At 48.1% G+C, this 21,350-nt stretch overlaps 1 non-coding gene across 1 annotated transcript; it reads right to left on the bottom strand.

Annotated features, from left to right (window-relative positions):
- Nucleotides 1-16,834: 16,834 nt before the first annotated feature.
- LOC135277155 (U1 spliceosomal RNA) lies at nucleotides 16,835-16,998 on the bottom strand. The gene has a single exon (XR_010344748.1). It is a non-coding gene; the product is annotated as a U1 spliceosomal RNA (small nuclear RNA).
- Between the last annotated feature and the right edge of the window lie 4,352 nt (nucleotides 16,999-21,350).

The following is a 21,350-nucleotide window of genomic DNA, read 5'->3' as shown; positions in this document are numbered from 1 at the left end:
TTCCAATTCTATGAGTCAATAAATTTTGTTATAATTATAATTCTGTTTAACTTTTTACTTTTTTGGGAGGAGGGGATGGAGTCTCACTCTGTTGCCCAGGCTGGAGTACAGTGGGGAGATCTTGGCTCACTGCAACCTCTGCCTCCCAGGTTCAAGTCATTCTCCCTGCCTCAGCCTCCCTAGTAGCTGGGATTACATACACCCCCCACCATGCCTGGCTAACTTTTGTATTTTTAGTAGAGATGGGGTTTCGCCATGTTGGCCAGGCTGGTCTTGAACTCCTGACCTCAGGTGATCCACCGTCTTTGGCCTCCCAAAGTGCTGGGATTACAGGCATGAGCCACCGCGCCTGGTCCTGAGACAACCACTTGAGAACTGCTGACCTAAGCCATGCTTATTTCCTTCGACTTAGCAGTGATTTTATTAAGAATATGAGGTAATTCTAGTAAATAAGACTTAAAGTTAGCTGAAGACTTCTGAGAAAGTTTTTCTGCTAGAAAAATAAAAAAGAAGAGCAGTATGGGAGGAAACAGGTTCTGTGCTTAAACCTGGGAGGTGGAGGTTGCAGTGAGCTGAGATTGTGCCATGGTACTCCAACCTGGGCAACAAGAGCAAAACTCAGTCTCAAAAAAAAAAAGAAACTTTCTTTCCTCCAATATATATGATATGATCGATCACCTTTACAATTTTATGTAAAATTGTATGCATGTTCATGTACATGTATAAAAACGTTAAATCATAGACTTACTTTTAATGCATTAAAATCAAACAGAATTTAATACAGAATTAAACTTACTGTGGCATCATCATATTAATTATGCCTGTGATGCCTCCTTTATGCAGAGGGTAACAAGTCATATTTGCATGAACAGTATTTCTGGTGTATAATTTTCCAATTATCTGGCATTAGAATATGTATGTATTACAAGTCAAATATGAATTATTTAGAATCTCCCCCCAAAATATATCCAGAGTCACGGAAGTTACTTTATGTGGTTGAATAATTAATATAAGTGCTTATAGGACCCCGCCGCCTTACAGAAAAGAGCATTCGGTCTTTGCCTGCCCAGCAACTGAGGCCCTTGGAGGAGACTCTGCCTTTGCCCAATAGTTTCCCTGGATTTTTGTGATGGGGAGAATGAAACAGGAGTCAGACAGAGAGGGAGCTATGGAGCAGATAAGTAGAGTTTTACCTGCTGAGCAGGCCCTTGCCAATCACTTTCATTCTTCCACTTCAGATCTGGGTCTCTCAATACTTGGTGTGAACATGTGACCCAGACCTAGCCAATCAGAGGGCTCCATCCATCTAGCCAATGTGATTGGTCAGGTCTGTGCACATGACCCAAACTGGACCAATCAGGGGATTCACTTCCTACCACTTACTGCTCAAACTGTCAGAGACACGCCTTTCCTGAGACTCCTGGCCCCTCCCACCACCTTGGGAGTGAACCCTGAACAGAAGAAGCTGAGAGCATGAAGGACTAGAAGATTCTGACCGCATCTTTGAACACCTGGATCCAACTGGGCTAGGATCTGGGTATATTTTAAAGTGCACAATGTCTTTTTTTTTTTTTTTTTGAGACAGAATCTCACTCTGTCACCCAGGCTGGAGTGCAATGGCGGATGTTGGCTCACTGCAACCTCGCCCCCTGGGTTCAAGAGGTTCTCCTGCCTCAGCCTCTTGAGTAGCTAAGATTACAGGCGCCCACCACCACACCCAGCTAATTTTAGTATTTTTCATAGAGACCAGTTTTCACCATGTTGCCCAGGCTGGTCTTGAACTACTAGGGTTTAGTGGTCTTCCTGCCTCTGCCTCCTAAAGTGCTAGGATTGCAGGCATGAGCCAACACAACTGGCCGTGTTCATGAGATAATATTGTCTCATCTGGTTCTGTTTGATCTCCAGATTAATGTTATATCCATCAAGAGTAGTATTCTTGACCTGGGGCCATGGGCAATCTCAACACTTTGGGAGGCCTGATTGGGAGAATCACTTGAGCCCAGGAGTTCGAGACCAGCCTAGGCAACATAGAGAGACCCCTCTTCACCAAAAAAAAAAAAAAAAAAAAAAGCCAGGCATGGCAGTGTGTACCTGTGGTTCCAGCTACTCAGGAGACTGAGGTGGGAAGATTGCCTGGGCCAGGAGGCTGAGGCTGCAGTGAGCTGTGACTGCACCACTATACTCCAGGCTGGGTGACAGAATAAGACTTTGTCTCAAAAACAAAAGGGGGGGGGAGCAAAAAAAAGGAGGATTCTTGGGTTCTGTTCCTTCTCATTTATTCTTTCATTAAACATTTCCTCAACACTATGTGCCAAGCCTGTCTGAGGCTCTGAGGATACAAGGATGAATCAAACTAAGTATTATGGCAGCGACCGCTGTTTCAGCACTAATAGCTCTTTTCTTTCTTTCTTTCTTTCTTTTTTTCTTTTTTTTTTTTTTTGACACGGAGTTTCCCTCTTGTTGCCCAGGCTGGAGTGTAATGGCGCAATCTCGGCTCACTGCAACCTCCAACTCCTGGGTTCAAGCGATTCTCCTGTCTCAGCCTCCTGAGTAGCTGGGATTACAGGCATCTGCCACCATGCCCAGCTAATTTTGTATTTTTTTACTAGAGATGGGGTTTCTCCATGTTGGTCAGGCTGGTCTCGAACTCCCAACCTCAGGTGATCCGCCCTTCTTGGCCTCCCGAAGTGCTGGGATTACAGGCATGAGCCACCGCACCTGGCCTCTTCTTTCTTTAATAACAGAATTTATGAGTTTTAGTTGAGTGTATAGACCTGCCTCAAAAAAAAAAAAAAAAGGAAAAAAAAGTTTTAGCTGGGTGCATGTTTATCCAGTTGATGGCAACATTTCTTCTGTTGTTGTTGTTTTGAGACAGAGCCTCGCTCTGCTGTCCAGGCTGGAATGAAGTGGCGTGATCTCTGCTCACTGCAACCTCCACTTCCTGGGTAAGCGATTCTCCTGCCTCAGCCTCCCAGGTAGCTGGGACTACTGGCACCAGCCACTATGCCTGGCTAATTTTTGTATTTTTAGTAAAGATGTGGTTTCACCTGTTGGCCAGGGTGGTCTTGAGCTCCTGACCTCAGGTGATCCACTCACCTTGACCTCCAAAGTGCTGGGATTACAGGAGTGAGCCACCATGCCAGGCCCCTGATGACTATATTTCTTTTTGTTTCCTTTCTTTTCTTTCTTTTTTTTTTTTTTATAAAGACAGGGTTTCACCATGTTGGTCAGGCTGGTCTTGAACTCCCAACCTCAGGTGATCCGCCCGCCTTGGCCTCCAAAGTGCTTGGATTACAGGTGTGAGCCACCACGCTCGGCCTTTTCTTTTTTTTGAGATGAGTCTAGCTCTGTCGCCCAGGCGGTGCAGTGGCATGATCTCAGCTCATGTCAACTCCTAGGTTCAATCGATTCTCCTGTCTCAGCCTCCTAAGTAGCTGGGATTACAGGAGCCCACAACCATGCCTGGCTAGTTTTTACATTTTTAGTAGAGACAGGGTTTCACCATGTTGGCCAGGCTAGTCTCGAACTCCTGACCTCAGGTGATCTGCCCACCTCAGCCCCCCAAAGTGCTGGGATTACAGGTGTGAGCCACCACACCTGGCCTGGAAGTTTCTTCTAGAGAAATCTTTTTGGTTTCCTCTCAGCTTCTCCTTCGCTATTTCTACACACGCAATTAGCCACGTGTGGTGATGCATGCCTGTAATCCCAGCTACTTGGGAGATTGAGGCAGGAGAATGGCTTGAACCTGGAAAGCAGAGGTTGCAGTGAGCCAAGATAATGCCATTGCACTCCAGCCTGGGCAACAAGAGCGAAACAATGTCTCAAAAAAAACAACAACAACAACAAAAAAAAAAAAACAACCACCACTGCCAGGCACAGTGGCTCACACCTGTAATCCCAGTACTTTGGGAGTCTGAGGCAGGTGGATCACGAGGTCAAGAGTTCAAGACCAGCCTGGCCAATATGGTGAAACCCTGTCTCTACTAAAAATAGAAAAATTTGCCGGGCGCAGTGGCGGGTGCCTGTAATCCCAGCTACTCAGGAGGCTGAGGCAGGAGAATCACTTGAACCCGGGAGGCAGAGGTTGCAGTGAGCCGAGATCCTGCCATTGCACTCCAGCCTGGGCAACAGAGCAAAACTCTGTCTCAAAAAAAAAAAAAAAAAAAAAAAACCCACAAAAGCCAGGTGTGGTGGCTCATGCCTGTAATCCCAGGAGACAGATCACGAGGTCAGGAGTTCGAAACCAGCCTGAGTAACATAGTGGAACACTGTCTCTACATAAAATACAAAAATTAGCCTGGCGTGGTGGTGCGCACCTGTAATCCCAGCTACTCAGGAGGCTGAGGCAGGAGAATTGCTTGAACCTGGGAGGCAGAGGTTGCAGTGAGTGGAGATCGGGCTATTGCACTCCAGCATGGGCAACAGAGCGAGACTCCGTCTCAAAAAAAAAAAAAAACCACACACAATACACACACACACATACACACACACCCCAATAATGTATTAGGTTTTTTCCATATGGCCAACAGCAATAACGGTTACAGTTCGTTCTTTTTCTTTCTCTCCTTCCCTTCCTCTGCCTTCTATGTCTCCTCACCCTCTCCCTCTTCCTTTTCCTTCTCCTTCATTTAAATTAAGGTGAAGTTTGGCCAGGCGCCGTGGCTCATGCCTGTAATCCCAGCACTTTGGGAGGCTGAGGCAGGTAGATCACCAGGCCAAGAGATCAAGACCACCCTGACCAAAATGGTGAAACCCTGTCTCAAAAAAAAAAAAAGGTGAAGTTCACATAAGGGAAAATTAACCAAAGTAGTATTTACCACATTCACAATGTTGTGTAACCACCACCTCTGTCTAGTTCTAACACATTTCTATCATCTCAAAAGGAAACCCCATACCCATTCCAGCTATTTGTGCAAAGGCAAGGTCATTAAGCATTGAGTAGCAGCCAGAAGGACTTGGCAGAATACTGGCATGGATAAATTGGCTAATTTTAGTTCACGAATGCTGCATCTTAAAAACCCTTAATAACTCACATAGTGAATTACTATTAAGTCACCCGTGGAAACATAGACCTGAAATGAATTCTGCAGTGTCCGTCATTCAGGTGCAATAGCTGAAAGGAGAACAAGAGATTTCAATATTCTAGAACACTGTGGCTTCTGTGATCTTTCCTGCGACAGATACAGTTTACTGGCAAAGCCAACTACTGTCCCTAACCTGTGACTCTTTTCTTCTTCCTATTTATTTTACTTTTTTTTTTTTGAGATGGAGTTTCACCCTTGTTGCCCGGGCTGGAGTGTAATGGCGATCTCAGCTCACCATAAACTCTGCCTCCTGGGTTCAAGCGATTCTCCTGCCTCAGCCTCCCAAGTAGCTTGGATTATAGGCATGTACCACCACACTCAGCTAATTTTGTATTTTTAGTAGAGATGAGGTTTTACTATGTTGGCCAGGCTGGTCTCAAACTCCTGACCTCTGGTGACCCATCCGCCTCAGCCTCGCAAAGTGCTGGGATTACAGGCATGAGCCACAGCGCCCCACCATTCTTCCTATTTTAGAAGCTGGAAAGCTTCACATTTATTCTCCCAGGTTCCTCTGCAATTGTGGTTGCCAACTATGCCGTTGGATTTCCAAGAAATGTTTGCTTTCCTGATTAAAGGGATAGACACAACTGGCTCCGGCCCTTTTCCTGCCTCTTCGTGCTTTGAATACTCACGTGGTGCCTGGAGCTGCAGCAGCCATCTTGTTCACCACAAGGGAAGAGCCAAGAGGATCATGGAGTAGCCAGCTCTGGAATTGTTCTGCCAGTGACAGCAGACACTTATCTCCAAATTTTTTGGGAAAAAATGTAAGCCACTCTTTTTTTCCTTTGTTGTTTTTTTTTTTTATTTTTTTGTGAGACAAAAGCAAGTCACAGGTCAGAGATGCAAAGGATGCTTGCCTGTCACACAGGTCGTGTGTTGGGCTTGAACTGTGTTACTTAGGCTGGAATGCAGTGGTATGAACATGACTTACTGTATCCTTGACCTCTTGGACTCAAGGGATCCTTCCCACTCAGCCTCTCGATTAGCTGAGACTGCAGGCATGCACCACCACACCCAGCTAATTTATTTTTTGTAGAACTTGGTCTTGCCATGTTGCCCAGGCTGGTCTCAAACTCCTGGGCTCAAGCGATCCTCCTACCTCAGCTTCCCAAAGTGCTGGGATTACAGGCATGAGCCACTGTGCCTGGCCACGTAAGCCATTCCAAATCAGGGTTTCTGCTATTTAAAGCCCAGAGCCCAAAATGTTCCTAACTGAATTGTTTCTTATGCCACTTAGATACAACAGTAATATGCCATAATTATACTTATGATTTCTTTTAGCTTGGGGATTCAAAAGTTCATTCCCCAAAGTGAATTTCCTTTTTTTTTAAGACAGAGTCTCCCTCTGTCACTTAGGCTGAGGGCAGTGGTGAGATCACAGCTTACTGCAGCCTCCACTTCCTGGGCTCAAGCGGTCCTCCCACCTCAGCCTCCCAAGTAGCTGGGAGTACAGGAGTGCACCATCACACCCTGCTGATTTTTCATATTTTGTAGAGACAGGGTTTTGCTATGTTGCCCAGGCTGGTCTTGAACTCCTGGGCTCAAGGGATCCTCTTGCCTCGGCCTCCCAAGTGCTGAGATTGCATGTGTGAGCCACTGTGCCAGGCCCAAAGTGAAATCTTACTCTGCTCCTAGAGAGTTGGCACCCCCAGGATTTCTTTTTTAATGAATTGGAAAGTCAAGGTTTAAAAATATAAAAGTCCGGGTGTAGTGGCTCACACCTGTAATCCAAGCACTTTGGAGGCCAAGGTGGGCGGATCACCTGAGGTCGGGAGTTCAAGACCAGCCTGACCAACATCGTGAAACCCCGTCTTAAAAAAAAAAAAAAAGAAAAAAGAAAAAAAAATAGATATAAAAACAAATCAGGCCAGGCGCCGTGGCTCACACCTGTAATCCCAACACTTTGGGAGGCCAAGGTGGGCGGATCACTTGAGGTCAGGAGTTTGAGACCAGTCTGACCAACATGGCGAAACCCCATCTGTACTAAAAATACAAAAATTAGCCAGGCGTGGTGGTGCGCGCCTGTAGTCCCAGCTACTTGGGAGGCTGAGGCAGGAGAATCACTTGAACTCGGGAGGCAGAGGTTGCAGTGAGCCAAGATCATGCCACTACACTCCAGCCTGGGTGACAGAGCAAGACTCCGTCTCAAAAAAAAATTCAATATTACATTTCCCAGCTTTCTTTGCAGCTAGGTGTGACCACATGACAAGGTTCTGGCCAATGGGATGGCAACAGAAGTAATGCAGGCAACTTCCTGGACCAAGAGCATAAATGGAATACAGTGCCCTCCCTCTATTTCTTTCTTTCCTGCAGAAGCTGGAGTGACCCTATTGGTCCCTAAAGTGGAAGCCATGTGTTGAGGACACTGAGCAACAAGAGAGAAGGAGCCTGAGGCCCAGCCAGAGAGCAGAAAGACACCCAAACAGCTCTCAACCCCTTACAGATGGACTACTAAGCGGGAAGGAAAGGAGAGTGTTCTCTCTTGGTCTTTGTACAGAACCTATGTACTAACTAATATAGTGCTTATTGGGAGGCTGAGGCCGGAGGATAGCTTGAGCCCAGGACTTTGACACAAGCCTGGGCAACATAGCAAGACTTCTTGTCTCTACTAAAAAAAATTTTAAAATGGCCAGGCTTGATGGCAGCTGCCTGTAATCCCAGCTACTCAGGAGGCTGAGGCAGAGAACTGCTTGAACCTGTGAGGCAGAGGTTACAGTGAGCCAAGATCATGCCACTGCACTCCAGCCTGGACTATAAAGTGAGATTATGTCTCAAAAAAACAAAAAAAAATTTTAAATTAGGCCAGGTGTGGTGGCTCACGCCTGTAATCCCAGCATTTTGGGAGGCCGGGGTGGGTGGATCACCTGAGGTCAGGAGTTTGAGACTAGCCTGGCCAACTTGGTGAAACCCCATCTCTACTAAAAATATAAAAATTAGCCAGGCATGGTGGCGCACATCTGTAATCCCGGCTACTCAGGAGGCTGAAGCAGGAGAATTGCTTAAACCTGGGAGATGGAGGTTGCAGTGAGTCAAGATCTCGGCATTGCACTCCAGCCTGGGTGGCAAGAGTGAGACTCTGTCTCAAAAAAAAAAAAACAGGTATGATGACAGACACCTGTGGTCCCAGCTACTTGGGAGGCTGAGACAGGAGGATTGAGGCTGCAGTGAGCAGTGATCACACCACTGCACTTCAGCCTGGGCAACAGAGAAAGACCCTATCTCAGGGCCAGGCGCGGTGGCTCAAGCCTGTAATCCCAGCACTTTGGGAGGCCGAGGCGGGTGGATCACGAGGTCAAGAGATCGAGACCATCCTGGTCAACATGGTGAAACCCTGTCTCTACTAATACAAAAAATTAGCTGGGCATGGTGGCGTGTGCCTGTAATCCCAGCTACTCAGGAGGCTGAGGCAGGAGAATTGCCTGAACCCAGGAGACGGAGGTTGCAGTGAGCCGAGATAGCGCCATTACACTCCAGCCTGGGTAACAAGAGCGAAACTCCGTCTCAAAAAAAAAAAAAAAAAAAAAAGAATTTGGTTTTTATTCTGGTTCTTCTGGAAAACAATATTGAATTTTAAGTAGAAGACTGGAGTGACTTGATTTACTTTTTCAGATCTGCCTGACTGCTGAGTGGAAAAGTGATTCGTGGGCCAAGGGTGGAGACAGGACACTAAAAGATGGGAGCAGTAGAGATGGGAGCAGGGTGGGAGCCCACAGTGCTTGCTCGTGGCCAGGAAGTGGAGTGGGAGGAAAAACAGAACAACGGCCACTCCTTACTCTCCTGCTTGTGAAAGCCATGTGCAAGGGCAGAGGGTGGGGAAACAGGCAGCCGAAGTTCCGTTCTGGACAGTTGATGGTGGCTGAAAACGCCAGCCAGTCTGTAGATTTGGGTGTGTGTAGGGGACAGGAGACATGAATGGGGAAGCATCAGCATGGAGATGGCATTTAAAATCTTGGCACTGAACCAGATTATCCAGAAACAGGGCAAGACCCAGGCCCCAAATCCTGGGACCATACAAGGTATCAAAATCTTTTTTTTTTGATGTAAATCTTTTTTTTTTTTTCTTGAGATGGAGTCTTGCTCTGTTGCCCAGGCTATAGTACAGTGGCGTGATCTCGGCTCACTACAACCTCCGCCTCCTGGGTTCAAGCAATTTTCCTGCCTGGGATTACAGGTGCCTGCCACCATGACTGGCTAATTTTTGTATTTTTACTAGAGACAGGGTTTCACCATGTTGGCCAGGCTGGTCTCAAACTTCTAACCTCAGAAGATCTGCTTGCCTCAGCCTCCCAAAGTGCTGGGATTACAGGGGTGAGCCACCACGGCCAGCCTCAAAAATTTTTTTTTAAGAACTCAGGCCAGGCGTGGTGGCTCACGCCTGTAATCCCAGCACTTTGGGAGGCTGAGGCGGGTGGATCACGAGGTCAAGAGATCAAGACCATCCTGGTCAACATGGTGAAACCCCATCTCTACTAAAAATACAAAAAATTAGCTGGGCATGGTGGCGCGTGCCTGGAATCCCAGCTACTCAGGAGGCTGAGGCAGGAGAATTACCTGAACCCAGAAGGCGGAGGTTGCGGTGAGCCGAGATCACGCCATTGCACTCCAGCCTGGGTAACAAGAGCAAAGCTCTGTCTCAAAAAAAAAAAAAAAGAACTCAGGCTGGGTGCAGTGTGTTCATTCCTGTAATCCCAGCACTTTGGGAGGACAAGATGGGAGGATCCCTTGAGCCCAGGAGGTCAAGACCAGCCTGGGCAAGATAGAAAGACCTCATCTCTCTCTTTTTTTGTGGGGGTGGGGACAGAGTCTTGCTCTGTCACCCAGGCTGGGATGCAGTGGTACAATCTCGAGTCACTGCAACCTTCACTTCCCCAGTTCAAGCAATTCTCATGCCTCAGCTTCCCAAGTAGCTGGGATTACAGGCCACCAGGCCTGGTTAATTTTTGTATTTTTAGTAGAGAGGGGATTTCACCATGTTGGCCAGGCTGGTCTCGAACTCCTGACCTCTACCTCCTAAAGTGTGGGATTACAGCATGAGCCACCACACCCAGTGCCATGCCATTCTTTTTTTTTTTTTTTGAGATGGAGTATTGCTCTTGTTGCCCAGGCTGGAGTACAATGGCGCTATCTCAGTTCACTGCAATCTCTGCCTCCCGGGTTCAAGCGATTCTCCTGCCTCAGCCTCTCGAGCAGCTGGGTGTACAGGGCAGGCATGCACCACCACGCCCGGCTAATTTTGTATTTTTAGTAGAGACGGATTTCTCCATGTTGGTCAGGCTGGTCTCGAACTCCTGTCCTCAGGTGATCCACCCGCCTGGGCCTCCCAAAGTGCTGGGATTACATTATTTAATTGAAAAAAAAAAAAAGAACTCAAACTGGTCAGACACATGCGCCCACGCCCCGGGGTCTTTGCTCTCACTTTGGAACGCTCCTTCCCCAGATACCTGCTCTTTCCCCTCACTCCAGGTTTTTGCTTCAGTGTCATCTCAGTGAGGTCCCCACCCCCTTCTTTATTTTCCTCCATGTGTTCTAGCTATTGATTTGTTCATTGATTCATTGTTCTAGGGCAGGAGGGCATCCGTGAGGAGACTCTGTCTGTTCTGCTGTTCTGTGGTCCCAGCCCCCAGAATAGTAGTGCACGCAAAAGAATATCTGTTGAATGTGTGAACGAATACACCAGATAGATCATGAAGAGGGCGCGGCATTCAGGGAGCCCGCCCGACTTTCATCTCAACACTATAGCTTTAGTCCTGAAAATTCCTCGGCCAGGTGCAGAGGCTCACGCCTGTGATCCCAGCACTTTAGGAGGCCGAGGCGGGTGGATCACCTGAGGTCAGAGGCTTAAGAGCAGCCTGGCCAACAGAGTGAAACCACGTATCTACTAAAAATAAAAAAATTAGCTGGTGCACGCCTGTAATCCCAGCTACTCAGGAGGCTGAGGCAGGAGAATCACTTGAACCCAGGAGGCAGAGGTTGCAGTGAGCCGAGATCCCGCCACTGCACTCCAGCCTGGGCGACAGAGTGAGACTCAACCTCCAAAAGAGCGAAACACCGTCTCAAAAAAAAAGAAAGAAAGAAAGAAAGAAAATTCCTCAGCAGGAGTCTTTGGGAAGGTCAAAGGTGAAAGTCCGGATTGTTCTCAGCTGTGGTTTAGCCATTCCTGCCCCCTGAGAGCAGCAGGGCCCGGTCCGCCGCCCTTCCTTTACATTCCTGAGCGCTGAAGTCCCCACCTCCTTTCGGCACCCTGAGATCTTTCTGAGGATGGAATGGACTGAATAATATTTTCCATGTAAGTAACGGGGTCCAAGAATGCCCATGACGCATGAGACCAGAGCTGCCAGCCCGGGGAACGGAACGCTGCTCTCCCGGGAGCCACAAGAGGGCGCCATTTCTCCACGGAGTTTCGCGAAGGCCTCGCTGCAAGAAGCTGCTCCCCCAGCAGGAGGCTAGGCTTTTCGCCTGTTGCAGGGTTGGGTGCGTCGGAGGATTTGGATGTTGTGCTCAAGCAGGTGGTGGGAGAGCTGGCTTTGATGCTCCCAAAGAAATTGATTGCCCAGGTTCTCTTCTGTTTGTAATTAGAACAGAGTTCCAACCCAGACTTTGGCTGCAGCGGTGTGACCCTGGACAATTCGCTGTGACTGTTGCAGCCTTGGTAACCTCATCCAGAAGAACACTGGGACCCCATGGGATTGTGTGAGGACGCAGTGAAAGTTTGCAGGCACCAAGCATTGCTGTGAAATGGGAGCCAGTGATGAGATCAGAGGTTGTTAATTATCCTAGTAAGCAACTGAGCCTTCGTTCTCAAAGCCTGTTCCCTAGATCAGCAGCAGCACCTGCTGACATCTGATGGAACTTGCTAGAAACGCAAATTCTCAGCCCCACTTCCCCAAACTCCTTGATTAAGAGCCTGTAGTCTCAGCACTTTGCGAGGCCGAAGTAGGTGGATCACTCGAGATCAACAGTTCGAGACCAACCTGGCCAACATGGTGAGACACCCCCCTCATCGCCACTAAAAATTTAAAAATTAGCCAGGCATGGTAGGAGGCACCTGTAATCCCAGCTACTCAGGAGGCTGAGGCAAGAGAATCACTTGAACCTGGGAGGCAGAGGTTGCGGTGAGCCAAGACTGCGCCATTGCACTCCAGCCTGGGCAACAAGAGGGAAACACTGTCTCAAAAATATATATATATATACAAAAGTTAGCTGGGTGTGGTGGCTCACTCCTGTAATCTCAGCTACTCTGGAGGCTGAGGCAAGAGAATTGCTTGAACCAGGGAGGTGGAGGTTGCAGTGAGCCGAGATCACACCACTGCACTCAAGCCTGAGCAACAGAGTGAGACTCCGTCTCAAAAAAAAAAAAAGTTTCTTAATCAAAAGGTGTGAGAATTTCAAGAAACGCAGATTCTCAAATCTTCTGATTAAGAAAGTCAGGGGGTGAATCCCTCAATCAGTGTCTAGCAAGCTCCCCTTGTGCTTCCGATCCCTGCTCAAGTCTGCTTAGAGAAGTAGGGACTTCCCCTGTAGGGGTTCAGGACACAATACCCCAAAATATGGCATTTTGGCAAACGACATTTTAAGCTGAAGGCATTTGAGGAAGCCACAGACGCAGGAAGGTCACTCTCTGACCTTCTCCTGCCTTCCTCCTCTACTGTGAGCCACGAGAGATTTCTCTGACCTGCCTCTCCTGAAAACAGGCCCCAAGCCCCTCATTCCAGAGGCGTCCGGTGCTGGACCCAGAGATTGTGAACACACAGGCCTTGCTAAGTTCCCATGGCATACCACATCATGCGACCAAACCCTTTCCTCCTCCTGCAACACTGGGCAGGACTGTCCAGAAAACATAGTTCCCTGGGTCACTGGTTCTTCACTTAGGAAGACTCCTGAGTCACCCAAAACTTTGGTTAAATAAATTTGTTCCCGGGCGCAGTGGCTCACACCTGTAATCCCAGCTACTTGGGAGACTGAGGCAGGAGAATCGCTTGAACCCGGGAGGCAGAGGTTGCAGCAAACCGAGATTGTGCCACCGCACTGCAGCCTATGTAACAGAGCAAGACTCTGTTTCAAAAAAAAAAAAAAGTGTTATGCTCATCTCTTGTTTATCTGTCTTTCTTTAGGGCTGTTAGCCATGAACCTTGTGATGGGTAAAGAAGACACCTTTCCTTCCCTACAACCCTACATCATAGTAAGGAGTGGAGCTGAAATTGGAAAAAAAAAATAGTCCCACTCCCTGCAAAGCCAGGATATAGTGTGTATATCCCATTAGTGACTGACATGCCAAAATGTCCCCCCTGCTTTTTATTTTTTGAGACGGAGTCTCACTCTGTCGCCCAGGCTGGAGTGCAGTGGTGATGTCTCGGCTCACTGCAACCTCTGCCTCCCGGATTCAAGCAATTCTCCTGCCTCAGCCTCCCTAAGTAGCTGGGACTACAGGCGCCTGCCCCTACACCCACGTAATTTTTGTATTTTTAGTAGAGACAGGGTTTCACCATGTTGGCCAGGATGGTCTCAATCTCCTGACCTCCAAGAGATCCTCCCATATGGGCCTCCCACAGTGCTGGGATTACCACGCCTGGCCAGAGCAAGTCTTATTCTCAGCCATCATCTCACCTCATCCTCACCAAGATTCCCCTTCATAGCTGAAGACCCTGAGACTCAGAAACAGTAAATGTCACTGGGCTAGGCCACCTCCTGGTCAGCTACAGAGTCAGGATTTCCGCCTTGGACTGGAAAGCCATGCTGGGACTACAGGTGCCAGGATTTAAGGAGGCTCTCACTCTCGGGGCTGTGCAAGTCTAGGGTGGGCGCTTCAGAGTCAGTGCTTCCTTAAGGGCCTTCTAAATCACTTGGGTAGTTCTAAGTCCTGGAAGGAGGAGGGCAGGACCCAGGCTGGCATGTTAAAAAGCCAACCTTGTGTTACAGCAGCAGAATTTTCTTTCCCTTAAGCAGAGAACAAATTAATGTATAAAAATAAAAATGCAGGCCGGGCGCGGTGGCTCAAACCTGTAATCCCAGCACTTTGGGAGGCCGAGGCGGGTGGATCACTAGGTCAAGAGATCGAGACCATCCTGGTCAACATGGTGAAACCCCGTCTCTACTAATACAAAAAATTAGCTGGGCATGGTGGCGTGTGCCTGTAATCCCAGCTACTCAGGAGGCTGAGGCAGGAGAATTGCCTGAACCCGGGAGGCGGAGGTTGCGGTGAGCCGAGATCGCGCCATTGCACTCCAGCCTGGGTAACGAGCGAAACTCCATCTCAAAAAAAAAAAAAAAAAAAAAAATGCATACCAGGAAGTTAATGATTCATTAACAATTACAGAGGGCTGGTTGTGTGGCCCCAAAAGGAGTTGAAATTCTGGGCCTTCAAGGCAGACTCTTCAAAGCCTACACCCTGGCTGGCCGGCAGGCAGCGAGTTATCTCAATTGAATGTTCACAGCCAGTTAGAGATGGAACTCTTTTTTTTTTTTTTTTTTTTTCCGAGACGGAGTCTCACTCTGTCACCCAGGCTGGAGTGCAGTGGCCCAATCTCAGCTCACTGCAACTTCCACCTCCCAAATTCAAGCAATTGTCCTGCCTCAGCCTCCTGAGTAGCTGGGACTACAGGCGCATGCTACCACACCTGGCAAATTTTTGTATTTTTCAGTAGAGATGGGGGTTTCAACATATTGGCCAGGCTGGTCTCAAACTCCTGGCCTCAAGTGACCTGCCCGTCTCGGCCTCCCAATGTGCTGGGATTACAGGTGTGAGCCACCTCACCCAGGCGTTTTTTTTTTTTTTGAGACGGAGTCTTGCTCTGTTGCCCAGGCTGGAGTGCAGTGATGTGAACTCTGCCCACTACAACCTCTGCCTCCTGGTTCAAGCTATTTTCCTGCCTCATCCCTCCGACTAGCTGGGATTACAGGCACCCACCATGCCCAGCTAATTTTTGTATTTTTAGTAGAGACGGGGTTTTGCCATGTTGGCCAGGCCGGTCTCGAACTCCTGACCTCAAACGATCTGCCTGCCTAGGCTTCCAAAGTGCTGGGATTACAGGCATGAGCTACCACACCCAGCCTGGAGGAGTTATTTTAAACAAAGTGGGCAGGGAGGGGACACTTGAGTGGAGACAAATAAAATGAGGGGCAGGGTTCCAACAAGCACAGAGGGGCTGTGCTGACATTTACATGAGGTGACACTACTTTGCTCAGTGCTTGTTATTACCAGAGAGAATAAATGTTACCTCTTACTGTGACCTTGGACATCCAAGTCTATCCACTATCTTGTAAAAAACAAACAAACAAAAAACCCAGTGCCGGGCGCGGTGGCTCACACCTGTAACCCCAACACTTTCGGAGGCTGAGGCAGGCAGATCACTTGAGGTCAGGAGTTTGAGACCAGTCTGGCCAACATGGCAAAACCCCATCTCTACTAAAAATAGAAAAGTTCTCCAGGCATGGCGGTGCGTACCTGTAGTCCCAGCTACTTAAGAGGCTGAGGCAGGAGAATTGCTTGAACCCGGGAGGCAGAGGTTGCAGTGAGCAGAGATCGTGCCACTGCACTCCAGCCTGAGTAACAGAGTAAGGCTTCATCTCAAAACAAACAAACAAACAGTGTTTGGGCAGGCACGGTGGCTCACTCCTGTAATCCCAGCACTTTGGGAGGCTGAGGTGGTAGAAGCATGTGAGTCCACGAGTTTGAGACCAGCCTGGGAAACATAGTGAGACCCTCTCTACAAAATAAAAATATTAGGGTGGGCATGGTGGCTTATGCCTGTAATCCCAGTAGTTTGGGCTGAGGCGGGTGGATCACCTGAGGTCAGGAGTTCGAGATCAGCCTGACCAACATGGTGAAACCCCGTCTCTACTAAATACAAAAAAAATTAGCCAAGCATGGTGGTGCATGCCTGTAATCCCAGCTACTTGGGTGGCTGAGGCAGAAGAATCACTTGAACCCAGGAGGTGGAGGTTGCAGTGAGCCCAGATTGTGCCATTGTACTCCAGCCTGGGCAACAGAGTGAAACTCCCTATCAAAAATAAATAAATTAAATAAATAAATAGGCTGTTCACAGTGGCTCACACCTGTAATCCCAGCACTTTGGGAGGGCGAGGCAGGCAGATCACCTGAAGTCAGGAGTTCGAGACCAGCCTGACCAACATGGAGAAACCCCGTCTCTACTAAAAATGCAAAATTAGTTGAGTGTGGTGGTGCATGCCTGTAATCCCAACTACTTGGGAGGCTGAGGCAGGAGAATCACTTGAACCAAGGAGGCGAAGGTTGCGGTGAGCTGAGATCACACCATTGCACTTCAGCCTGGGCAACAAGAGCAACACTCCATCTCAAAAACAAAATAATAAATAAGTAAATAAAAACATTAACGAGGCATGGTAGTGTGTGCCTGCAGGCCCAGCTACTTGGGAGGCTGAGTTGGGAGGATGAGTTGGGAGGATGGCTTGATCCCTGGAGGTTGGGGCTGGAGCAAACTGTGTTTGCAGTACCTCATTCCAGCCTGGGTGTGGGAGTGGGACCCTGTCTCAAAACAAAAACAAACAGTATTCTATATCTGTTACCCCAATATTCTCTGTTACCACAGTATTCTATATCTGTTACCCCAGTATTCTATATCTGTTACCCCAGAATTCTCTTATCTCTTACCCTGGGTATTCTGTACCTGTTACCCCGGTATTCTCTGTTACCCGTTAGCACTTAGCATAGGGGCATTTTTACTGTTCTCTGGCTTGGAATTTAATTTTCTCTCTCTCTCTCTTTTTTCTTTTAACAGGGGAAAGCAAGAACGCAGTCCCCCACTACCACAAATTATGCAGTCGGGTTTCCCACATTTGGGGAAATCGCAGGGGTCAGCACATCCGGAGTGCAATGGATGAGCCTCGCCCTGGGAAAACCACCTTCGTGATCATGGTATCCTCCCTGCCAGGTAAGTTTTTTTTTTTTTGAGATGGAATTTGGCTCTGTCACCCAGGCTGGAGTGCAGTGGCGCATTCTCAGCTCACTGCAACCTGTGCCTCCCAGGTTCAAGTGCTTCTCCCATCTCAGCCTCCTAAGTAGCTGGGATTACATGCATGTGCCATCACGCCCAGATAATTTTTGTTTTGTTTTGTTTTTTCAGTAGAGAAGGGGTTTCACCATGTTGGTCAGTCTGGTCTTGAACTCCTGACTCGTGATCCACCTGCCTCGGCCTCCCAAAGTGCTGGGATTACAGGTGTGAGCCACTGTGCCCAGCCTCTCTCTTTTTTTTTTTATTGAGACATGGTTGTGTCATGTTGCCCTGCTGGTCTTGAACTCCTGGGCTCAAGTGATCCTCTCACATCAGCCTCCCAAAGTGCTAAGATTTCAGGTGTGAGCTACCATGCCTGGCCTGCAATTTTATTTATTCATGTATTTATTTTGGACAACATTTTCGGTCTTCTTGCCGACGCTGGAATGCCGTGGCACAATCTCTGCGCACTGCAACCTCCGCCTCCTGGGTTCAAGTGATTCTCCTACTTCAGCCTCCTGAGTAGCTGAGATTACAGGTGTGCACCACTATACCTGGCTAGTTTTTTTGTAATTTTAGAATAGACTGGGTTTCACCATGTTGGTCAGGCTGGTCTGGAACTCCTGACCTCAGGTGATCCACCCGCCTCGGCCTCCCAAAGTGCTGGGATTACTGGCGTGGGTGAGCTACCATGCCCAGCAGAATTTAATTCTTTGTAGGGATTTGACTTCATCTCCAGCTTGAGTTTTCTACTTCCACTGGGCTCTAGGTTTTGTTTTTCTTTTTCTCAGACCTTTCAGGAATGAATGAGCTCTAGGTTTTTGAGGAGTATCCTTTCACATGCTCTTAGAGCTGAACCCTGAGCCAGAACAGTATGGATCTGATCAATATCTTTTTGGCTAATGAATAGTTAAATCCTGTTCTTCCTCCCATCTTCGAAGCAGGCTGACCTCAATTCTTTTTTTTTCTTTTTTCTTTTTTTTTTTTTTTTTTTGAGACGGAGTTTCGCTCTTGTTACCCAGGCTAGAGTGCAATGGCGCGATCTCGGCTCACCGCAACCTCCGCCTCCTGGGTTCAGGCAATTCTCCTGCCTCAGCCTCCTGAGTAGCTGGGATTACAGGCACGCGCCACCATGCCCAGCTAATTTTTTTTATTTTTAGTAGAGATGGGGTTTCACCATGTTGACCAGGATGGTCTCAATCTCTTGACCTCATGATCCACCCGCCTCAGCCTCCCAAAGTGCTGGGATTACAGGCGTGAGCCACCGCACCTGGCAGGCTGACCTCAATTCTATCACAGGGAGGAACACCTGTTCCTTAGAATGCCCAGTCCTAGGCAGGAGGCTTCCTCCCCAAAGTCTCCATGAGACAACAGGTCTCAGGCATTGTTACCCAAAATGTCCCACCCAACACACACGAAATGGAGCTCCTAAAACATTACCTTCATGGCCGGGCACGGTGGCTCACACCTGTAATCCCAGCACTTTTTGGGAGGCTGAGGCAGGTGGATCACTTGAGGTCAGGAGTTCAAGACCAGCCTGGACAACATGATGAAACCCTGTCTCCACTAAAAATCGGAAAATTAGTTGGGCATGGTGGCTTGTGCCTGTAGTCCCAGCTACTTGGGAGGCAGAGGTGAGAGAATGGCTTGAACCTGGGAGACAAGGTTGCAGTGAGCCGAGATCCTGCCATTGCATTCCGTCTCAAAAAAAAAAAAAAAGGGGGCCAGGTGCGGTGGCTCACACCTGTAATCCCAGCACTTTGGGAGGCCAAGGCGGGAGGATCACGAGGTCAAGAGATCTAGATTATCCTGGCCAACATGGTGAAACCTAGTCACTATTAAAAATACAAAAATTAGCTGGGCATGGTGGCTCATGCCTGTAATCCCAGCTATTCAGGAGGCTGAGGCAGGAGAATCACTTGAACCTGGGAGGCAGAGATTGCAGTGAGCGGAGATCATGCCACTGCAATTCAGCCTGAGCGACAGAGCGAGACTCTCTCAAAAAAAAAAAAAAAAAATTAATTTCACGTACCTTCTGTCCTCCATCCATAGTCAAGAAGCATGCACATCAGTCATGTGGCAATCCTATAAAACTTTAAACACACAGACACCCTGGCATATACTTACCCCAATACTTTAATATACAGAGACCTATTGACCCCGCAATTCCATTTCTAGGACTTTTTCCTATAGATAATCCTTGCCCAAGACAGATGAATAAGGAGATGTATTATTGCATTGCTCATTATAGCCAAAAACTGGAAGCAATCCAAATGTCCATCAGTAGGAGATGGTTAAATAAATGATGATGCAGCTGCTTGGTGGATACGACTCCACAGCCACTTAAAACAATAAAACGGCTCTATGTGAATTGATACCAAGCAATTCTCCAAGATATACTGACGAATGCAAAAGCACAAGGAGCAGAACAGTGTGTATGACATGCCAGCATTTGTGTCAACGAAACCAGCAAAGGCCAGGTATTGTGCTTGTGCGTGTACGGGTTCTTTCTGCTACCTGGTAATAGTAATTGCTTCTGGGGAGAGGATCAGAGGATCATGCTGGGAGGGAGACTTAGTTTTTCCATGGATAAATTTCTTTTTTTTTTTTTTTTTGAGATGGAGTTGGCCGGGCGCGGTGGCTCAAGCCTGTAATCCCAGCACTTTGGGAGGCCGAGGCGGGTGGATCACGAGGTCAAGAGATCGAGACCATCTTGGTCAACATGGTGAAACCCCGTCTCTACTGAAAATACAAAAAATTAGCTGGGCATGGTGGCACGTGCCTGTAATCCCAGCTACTCAGGAGGCTGAGGCAGGAGAATTGCCTGAACCCAGGAGGCGGAGGTTGCGGTGAGCCGAGATCGCGCCATTGCACTCCAGCCTGGGTAACAAGAGCGAAACTCCGTCTCGGAAAAAAAAAAAAAAAAGAGATGGAGTTTCCCTCTTGTTGCCCAGGCTGCAGTGAAGTGCCACAATCTCGGCTCACTGCAACCTCCGCCACTCGGGTTCAAGCAATTCTCCTGCCTCAGCCTCCCAAGTGGCTGGGATTACAGGTGCTCATTATCACGCCCGGCTAATTTATTTGTACTTTTAGTAGAGACAGGGTTTCACCATATTGGCCACGCTGGTCTCAAACTCCTGAGCTCAGGTGATTCACCCACCTCAGCCTCCCAAAGTGCTGGGATTACAGGCATGAGCCACCGCATCTGGCAGATTTCTTCTTTTCTTTTTTTGGCGGGGAGACGGAGTCTCACTCTGTCACCAGGCTGGAGTGCAATGGCATAATCTCGGCTCACTGCAACCTCTGCCTCCCAGATTCAAGAAATTCTCCTGCCTTAGCCTCTTGAGTAGCTGGGACTACAGGCGTGTGCCACCACGCCCAGCTAATTTTGGTATTTTTAATAGAGACAGGGTTTCATCATGTTGGTTTGACCAGGATGGTCTAGATCTCTTGACCTCGTGATCCTCCTGCCTTGACCTCCCAAAGTGCTGGGATTACAATCCTGAGCCACCATGCCTGGCCACATGGATACATTTCTATGCCATTTTAATTATTTACTATGTGCATGTTTTTTCTATTTCCTAAAATTTTTTTTCAGATTAATATGCTATATGCATTATGTCTTGGTCAGGAAGTGGTAAGATCTTGGCCCTCATGCTAACAGGGTGCACAACTCTTTTTTTTTTTTTAAAGACTGGGTTTCACCATGTTGGTCAGGCTGGTCTTGAACTCCCGACCTCAGGTGATCTGCCTGCCTTGGCCTCCAAAGTGTTTGAATTACAGGCGTGAGCCACCACACACAGCCGGGTGCACAACTCTTGAAAGGTTGGAAAATCTGTATCTGTTCTCTGCTGAATGATGTCAGCAGAAGCTGTATGACCTTGAGATTTTATTTCAGTGGTGGTGTTCTTATATAAATGCTCAGTTGGCAATCACCCCTGATCCTTAGAAGGCACTTCACAGTTTACAAAGCTGAGAGGCTCTTCACTTTTCATGGTCTCATCCATCCTTGACCACAGTGTCATGGGGTAACTGGAGCAGGCAGGAACTCATCCGAGGTCACACAGTTAGAAAATGCACAAGCTGGGCTTCAACCCACCTCTCCTTCTCTGCTCCTGTCACGTGCCTTAAAGGAGCAATTTTCTTTTTTTTTTCTTTATTTTTTGAGACAGAATCTCACTCTGTTGCCCAGGCTGGAGTGCAGTGACTTGATCTCAGCTCACTGAACCTCCGCCTCCCAGGTTCAAGCAATTTTCCTGCCTCAGTCTCTCAAGCAGATGGGATTACAGGCACCCACCAC

The sequence above is a fragment of the Aotus nancymaae genome, unplaced genomic scaffold (assembly GCF_030222135.1).
Source record: "Aotus nancymaae isolate 86718 unplaced genomic scaffold, 86718_ANA_hifiasm-v0.15.2.pri h1tg000029l, whole genome shotgun sequence".
In the NCBI taxonomy this organism is placed as follows: Eukaryota; Metazoa; Chordata; class Mammalia; order Primates; family Aotidae; genus Aotus; species Aotus nancymaae.
Note: the sequence above shows the minus strand (reverse complement) of the source record. Positions and strands in the feature narration are given on the sequence as shown.